We start from the raw sequence: 8,188 nt of genomic DNA on the forward strand, positions 1-8,188 counted from the left end.
AACAGTCCGTGGGCTCGACCACATCTGTCAAAATAAAGGTAGGTTCGCCCGCATAGGGATTCTCTCCGCCTCGGCTTCTAACATTTTTGTAGCGTTTTAGCAGAAAAACATTAACTTAAACCAGCAGTGACTGATATATAACGAGATGATGTGTGCCCTGATGCTGGCTTCAAGACTTAGCAAAGAGGCGTTCGTTTTGCAGTTCACCCCCTTTCGTCTTCATTTTGACAGAGCTGAATGTGTTGAGCAGAAAGTTACCGTAATGACTTTATAAAACAGACAGCATTTTATCACCCCGCTCCCCACCACCCCCTTCCGTTCCCAATGTCATGTTTCAGAGTCGATGAAGAACATGTCGTGCAGTTGCATGTAGGTCACTTCATCTACAGTCTGGACACAAATTGCATTTACTTGTTTGTCTGCAAGTACGTGTTTCCCACCCGGTAAGGGGCGTGCAGTTGGTTTGTGATGATCTTAGTTTCTTGCTATTAGCTTGAGTTACATAAGATCCGAAGCGTTGGTCCTGTGCTTGACAATGCTGCTGAGTGCAGTGTAGTCAGTTCCTTCGGCTTACTATACATGCAGTAGCGGTATGATGTCATCCCCCTGCCCAGACACCGCAATATAACAGCCAGCAGTACATTCGCTGCGGTATTACTCTAATAGCTTTTAGATTAGAGGGAGTCATTGTTCTGCAAGTGCGCTTTACCAGTTAAATCAATAAGAAATGTTGACACTGGGAAATACTTGCATGTTGGTTTGCAGGTTTATCATACTGATAGCAACTGCAGCGTTTACATTTTCTTCCATTTCAAGCACCTCTTTGAATGGTGGTGTTTTGATAGAGGGCTTATTGTGGGTGGTCGGTGGGCAGGTGTTTCCCCGTATAGAGCAGCATTGCTCAAACCACAGTCTCTGTCAATGAAGATGGCTCAACCCAGACTCGACTCCCGTACAGTGGTGACCTGGTGAACTGGGAGGGGGTGGTGGGGAGCAGGGGTGGCCAGAAACCCTTCCACTCTCAATATCAATATCTGAGACACATGTCACTTCATTACTATTCCACTAGGTGGCAATATATGCATTACTGTACTCTGTAACACGATGACATCACTGCATGATTGCTCTCTTTACAAACACCATTATACCTACCTCGCTGCTGCGTTGCAAATGTTTATGAATATAATACAATTTGATATTCATATTCCAGTGTTTATTGTCAATGTCACACTTGTAGTTTTGACTTTGACTGCCAGGACTGCATTATTAGCCACGGTTTTTAATGTCAGTTTCTGATTGTCAGCTAGACCAATATGAAAACTGTGCCTGCCGGAGCCCCTACGATAGCCTATTTTCACAGTGTGAAACTTCGGTACACATAATATATATAGCTTGTGATTAGCTAAGCCACAGGCAGTTCTTTAAAATTCATTATCGAACATGAAGATCACACGGCAGGTGAAAAGTGTTTAGGGTTTTACATTTTTTACAGTATCCTCCTGAATTCCTTCCCAGGAGGTATGAACAATCCATCGTCTGCTTCTATTTGACGTTAGATTATTGCCACTGGGATTTGTCATAAAGCAGACCTATGGAATTTACACTTTACATGTATATACCCTGGAGCAATCCTGCCCGTGCCATCGCTCACTGTTTTAAATCTCCTGTTTGCTTGCGTTTTGCTAAGACACATCCCCATGGCAACGATCTTTTGCCCCTTTCGTGTCAAATAAAAGATTAATTATGACACTCATGCTGTGAAGATTCACATAGATACTTCCTCTACAGATATGCCTGACAGCCACAGCTAATCAAATGCATACATATTTAGGTGCAGTTTGCTAGATCTCTGCTAGATTTAAACTGCTGTTTCTAAGCATGGCCCTGCCATACCCCGAGTGCTTTCAATGTCCTGTTTGGAACATGGTCCTGGATTGGAATGACTCAAATTGTGCATTAGTGATATAACCCAGCTGCCTTTGCCTCCAATCCACAGAAAGGATAGTTTGCTAAAGTTGGTCGGGTACAGTGCTCTCTATACTAGTAATGGGGACAGCTTTGGCCCAGATTTGGCATGTTTCTCTAGTGGAAACGCAAACAAGGCTGAGGCCTTGTGATCCAGTTGCAGACCTCAGTTATCATGCAAACTTTACACTCTGCTGGGTGTTAATAAAACACAAACAGACTCCAAATGACCAGGAGCCCAATAAACTGGATCTAATAAAGTTTCATAACAAGACACTCCAGTTTGTGATTCTTCTTATTAGTTATATAATTGTGACTGGTGTTTTTTTTTTTTTTTTTTTTTCATTTTAGAAAAAAGTTCTTATAACGATTGCCAGTAAACGGATACAACAGAAAAGTAGATAGATGGATACAAGTAGAGTTTTTTTTTTAATGATGAACCAGGTAGTGATAATAACAACGGGCGCACTACATTTGTAGTTGTTAATTACGAAGCACAGATTCATCTAGTCCTCTCATACGCTCATAAAAATAAATTAAAAACCCATCAGGGTCCATTTGAAAGAGCTAAAGAGAATGAGAAAGCAATGCAATAAAAGTCAATGTGTCAATGCCGATATTATATTATCACAAACTCCTGTGCTTTTTTTTTTTTTTTTTTTTTTTTTTTTTTTCCTTGTTCAAAGGGCAGCCTGAGCATTGTGTGGGGCGCACCCACTTCAGAAACATAACTGCTTTTAGTTGTTTGTAATAAGTTTTTCTTCTCAGGAATATCAGAGCTCCTGGTAAAGCTGGACTCCTTTAAGTGTAACGGACATTGTTGCTTTACATGCTGTCGTTATGGGTCCTGTTCCCCCTCACTGAGATGAGAGGAGGTTAAAAGCTCTAAAGGAAGACAGATGAACCTGGCTCTTTTGCACTGTGGTTAAGGTGCTTGCTTGTGGTTTGAGGACTTGCCGGTTTGCACCCAGCCTCCACCCTGTTACATAAGTCCGTGGCTGTTTTCAGAGACAAACTGTACTAGAGCCCTACCCTCTTGCCATGTGGAGCCCCCTTATACAAGTTTGCCACTGTTAATTTGCATGGTAATTTCCCCCAGCTTTTCCCATGGTTTTACTAAGCATTTTCCATGCTGGTTTGCCATTGTTTCAATATGATTAGACAGATCTCTCTGGGCTTTATAACATTGACCTATTCTTCACATTGCTTTCATTTTGATTTATTACACTTTGTTATGCTTTCACTGTGGGAAGCTTGTAGAGGCTTTTTCACTTGCGAGGTATTTATGAAATGCTTTCATGATAAAATACAGTTTGATATCCATTAAACTGCTCTGGAATGTAGTTATTGGCAGCTTATGAATATCACACTTTATTTTATTCATAGAGCGAGAAAAAGAGAGGATTATTGTGTGGGTCAAATGCAGAATAGCAGTGATGTACGGGTGACAAAATGTAAAAAGAAAAAAATGCCCAAGCTTACCTGGAGGTACAGGTACTCTTGTTTCCGTAGTATCTTATAATATGACCTTTGGTAAAGCCCTAAAAATACCTCCTAAATGACAATGCTGTTTTTTTTTTTAAAATCTGCAATAACATACAGTCCATTATCTCACTGTTCTTTCAGCTGCACTTTAGACCTTACTGTACAAGATAAACGGTTGACAGCAGTGACAAATTCAGTCTCCACCCATTCATTAACAGATGGGCTTGTTTAGTCATCATGTCCAGAACTGTTTATAAATATCTGATTAGGTTATTATATCAAATGTCCTCCACAGCCCATAACAAAAGCGCCACACCAAAAATGCTATTAACAAATCTTTCATGGGTTTTTTTTTTTTTTCCATATACCACCCCTGCGCTGACTCGGGAGCAGCGAAGATTAACACACGCTGTCCTGTGAAACGTGTGTCATCAGCTGACCACTTCTTCTCACTCTGCTGGCCTGCCATGTAGCCAGCCCAGAGCTACAGTGTTGAAGGTAGCTCTGGGCAGCTTACATGCAAACCCGCAAGCGCCCGGCCAGTCTACAGGGGTCGCTGGTGTGTGGTGAGCTGAGGACACCCTGGCTGACCTTCGCCCTCCCACCTGGGCGGTGCTTGGCTAATTGTGCGCCGCCCCCTGGGAACTCCCATTCATGGTGGGCAGTGGAACAGCCTGGGCTCGAACCGGCTACCTCCAAGCTATAGGGTGCATCCTGCACTCCACATGGAGTGCCTTTAGAGGATGTGCCACTTGGGAGCCCCATAGGTGGTTTATGAGGACTGTTTTTAATGACAGTCTATATAAAAAGTTAGAATAAACTAATTCTCTAAAACAATTGAAAGGGGTTTCATGAAATACAAAATTGACATTTAACTAAGTTCTTAAAGATGTGTGTTCACAGAGCTCTTTAAATTCATAGCTGTATTTTCTAGACAGTGCTGTGAATGGAGGAAGGGTTAACGCATTCACAGGGATACTGTGAATTCAGACCCGAAATAAGTGAAGGGCAAGAGGAAAAGGGGCACTGAAGATCAAATTAATGACTGCCAGACATCATGAATTGATGGGTTTCCATGGATTAATTAGTCTTCAATACACAATAAAATTCCTTCCAATTAGTGGAAACACAGCAGCCCCTCTGTTTCAATGAATAGCCTAAATGTAGGTTAGGGTTTTGTTCTGTCTTCTGCTGTAGTTAATAACGAAATGAATAAATTAACGACACTCATGAATATTATGCTTGGTCTGGATCAAGATTTCACCGTGGCAAGGGGGTTAGAATGGGAACAGACCATCAAGTCCCTCTGTGGAGGTGAGGGCTGGGGATGTTAAACACAGATTTTACTGTACAGAATATTGGAAGTGTTGCAATTAACATCTGGGTGGACTTTACAGAAGGAACGGTTTTGGAACTTGTGTATACCTGAGAACACTTTGATTGTAAGTTTGACCCATCTATAGAATAGAATAGAATGTTGTTTCGTTTTGTGTTTTTAATATAATATTCTCTAGCATGCCTTCTCGTTTCATTACACACAACCCTATAAGCACCTCTAGACTGGTAAGACAGTATTTAGGATTGACAGCTTGTTGTAGTGCAGTGGCATGGTGGTCCCAAAGTGTTTTCACTGCTAATGTAAGACGAAAGGAGGCCAGCTGGAACCTCTCCTAGTCACAGACTGAACCAGCAGCAAAGCTGGATTTTGAACCCAGGCTCTCCAGCTTCTCAGATCGCTCTGAGCCCTGGACCAACACAGCCTCCACACTGCCTTTGTAGGGTTCATGAGACAGTTGTCTGTGGGACCACCCAGTTTTATAAACAGGTCTGTCAGCTGCTAATATAACCACTAAGTAGCTTTATGTTGTTTTTAGAAAGTCAAATAGCTTCTTGTTTTTTAAACGTGAAATGAAGTTCTATTTCGTTTATGGTTTGTGAATGATTTACATTTACAGCTGGGGGCAGTTAATCAGCCAGAGATGTAAATTACATTGAGAAGGCAAAGGTCTGTTTCATTGGTCTTCCTTCTCTTGGTGAGACACACTTCACAATTTCAAAGGGATATTTTCACCAAGGCAAGTAAAGAAAAATCTCTTCTTTTTGGGGATCTGAGCAAAGCATTATTTACTTCCATGTAGTTTAAATGAAAGGGTTCTTTTTTTTGTGTTGAAGGTACGATTAAAACGGCTAACATTTCTCGGAACTAGGATTTCGCGCTCTTCAACAAGAGCTATCTGTGGATATCTATTTATCTGTGCACCTTTGAACTATAAACTAAGAATATGTATGCGTATTTATTCATTTTGTAGATAAATAGAATACATGGTGTATTGAGGAGGTTATTGTATTCTAAGACAGGGTTTATTACAAACATTTAAAAAAAATTATTTACATTGTGTATTTTTTTTTTCTCTCGTCACTGTGAACAGTTCAATCTGCACTTCGTTAGTTATCCAGCTCTTTGTTAAGTATTATTACAGTAGAGAGTTGTGACTAGAGCTAATCTGCAGCAGCAAAGACGGGAAGCATCGGGCAGACGAGTGAAAATGTTCTAGTGTCACTAACACAGGCACTGTGTGGGGGTTTGTTTCCAGCTTGCCTGGGACTCGGAGTAACAGTGAAGATGAGGAGCACGGTAGTGCTTGTCCTGCTGCTGCCCTGCTTCTTTGGTTCTGGTGAGATACAGCACTGCACACATTGCATTGGAAATCAGGGCGATAAGCACATGTACACGTTAGTGTTAAACATGTGAATGGAGCAATGCTTTAACATGTAGATTTTTGTATAACTGTCTTATAAAAGTTTACAAATAGTTTACTATATTGTATATATTAACTAACGTTAACTCAAAACGAACATCATTTGTTGAGCCCCACAATAAAAGCCAAACAAGTATAAGGCATTTGTAAATGTTGTTTTCACAGAGGGAAATTCTTGTTTTTAGTAATTAATACCTTATTGATATATCAATATATTATTCCTTAGAAAATAACAATATAGAATTAAAAAAAAAAAAACAATGAGTTTCAGTGACTCTGAAACAGGATTTAGACCCATCACAGCAATATGGTGAGAAGCTTTCTCTTCATGTTAAAATCTTCTTGCTGTTGCCATTGCTGTACTTGTGCTGATACACACATGATGATTTTGAACACGGAAAACACAACATTGCAGAAAAAAAAAAACAACAACCACTTTTTAACCTCTTAGAAAATAAATAAGTGATTGCTTAAAATATATATTATTCACATATATCTCAATTGGTAATATATCATTTTCATTTTGTTCTTGTATTTATATAATATATCAAACCGCTATGAAGTGTTCATGAGATATCTATAAATGACCCTGCAGAGGAAGCTGCATTTAGGATCATTCTTCAATTCATTCTGTGTTTCACTTTAATGAATCTGTTTTTTCTTGTCTTGTTAGTTTCTGGAAACTTGGCACCTGCTTTTTGTACAAACATGACCTATGTAGAGTTACGAGAAGACTTGAATATAAGTAAGTAGTTTTTGTTATTGCATCAATTAAACAGACATGCATTAAAACATAGGCATGTCCTGTTTATTGTTCTGTGATCTCTGTATGCTGCTGATTAAGTCTGAACCACATGTGTTTTTTATTGTGCTGTTTGTACTTTTCAATTGTCTTTTTATTGGTTTCCAGGACCTCCTTGTAAATGAGGCCTCAGTCTCAATCGGTACATCTCCTGTTTAAATAAATAAATAAATAAATAACTGAGTTGAATTCGGGGTTGATTTGATCAGTTAGTTCCTGGTTGGAACATGACCATCTGATAGACTGACAGGTTGGACTGACACTGGCTCAGCGGATTTATTAATTTTGTTACATTTTCTTCTTATTCCCTTCCTGCGGTCCTGATAATAACGTCCTACTTGACCACTCAAATGAAAATGAACTTGTATTGCTCAATTGATCTTGTCTTGGTGGATCTACTGGAAATGCCACAAACTTTTATTTTATTTTTTTTAGTTACCAAAGCAACCTACAAACTTGTTCCATTTCTCATCAGGTCAGCATGCTTTCTGGATATGTGCTGTCGATTATGACAATGATGTCTTAAAATACAGTATGATTGGACAAAATGCAAACTTCTTCAATGTAAATGAAGTGACAGGGGAAGTAACAATAAAATCACTCCTAGACCGAGAGATACCAGTAAGTGAAAACAATGCATTACATTAATACACTTAATCAGAGACTCAGCTTTCTGCCTTGGGCACTGTAGAATGATTATTAACTGGTGAGTTCACGAGATGTATTTTATTTGAAAGTGAATAAGGGCCCCAACCCTTCTGAAACAGTGAGTCGGTTGAAGGATTTGCAATGGAGAATTTCAGAGAGCGTGAATGATCAATGATAACGACTGTAAATAAGTTCTCACAGAACACTAAGTTCTGCGTTAACTACCTCACAGACCAATGGTGGAGGAAGAGGAAGATGGCCCCTGGTGCAGGACCTTACTGAGCCCCATCCTTCCAAACTTTAATGAATGTAATATGTGTTTATAGACAAACATGCCAAGTCCAGTGTTCAGTATTTAACACTGTGTAATTATCAAAAATGTTGGCATGTAGAAAACAATATCCGACAACAACAATTGGCCCAATACATTCTTTCAAACTCATAAAACATTCTTTTTGAGCTGTTACCATAAGCCTAACCTGAATCTTAACTAAATTTAGAGTTTGGGTTAATTAGGGTTTATTTAAAC

The sequence above is a fragment of the Polyodon spathula genome, chromosome 22, assembly GCF_017654505.1.
Source record: "Polyodon spathula isolate WHYD16114869_AA chromosome 22, ASM1765450v1, whole genome shotgun sequence".
NCBI lineage: Eukaryota > Metazoa > Chordata > Actinopteri > Acipenseriformes > Polyodontidae > Polyodon > Polyodon spathula.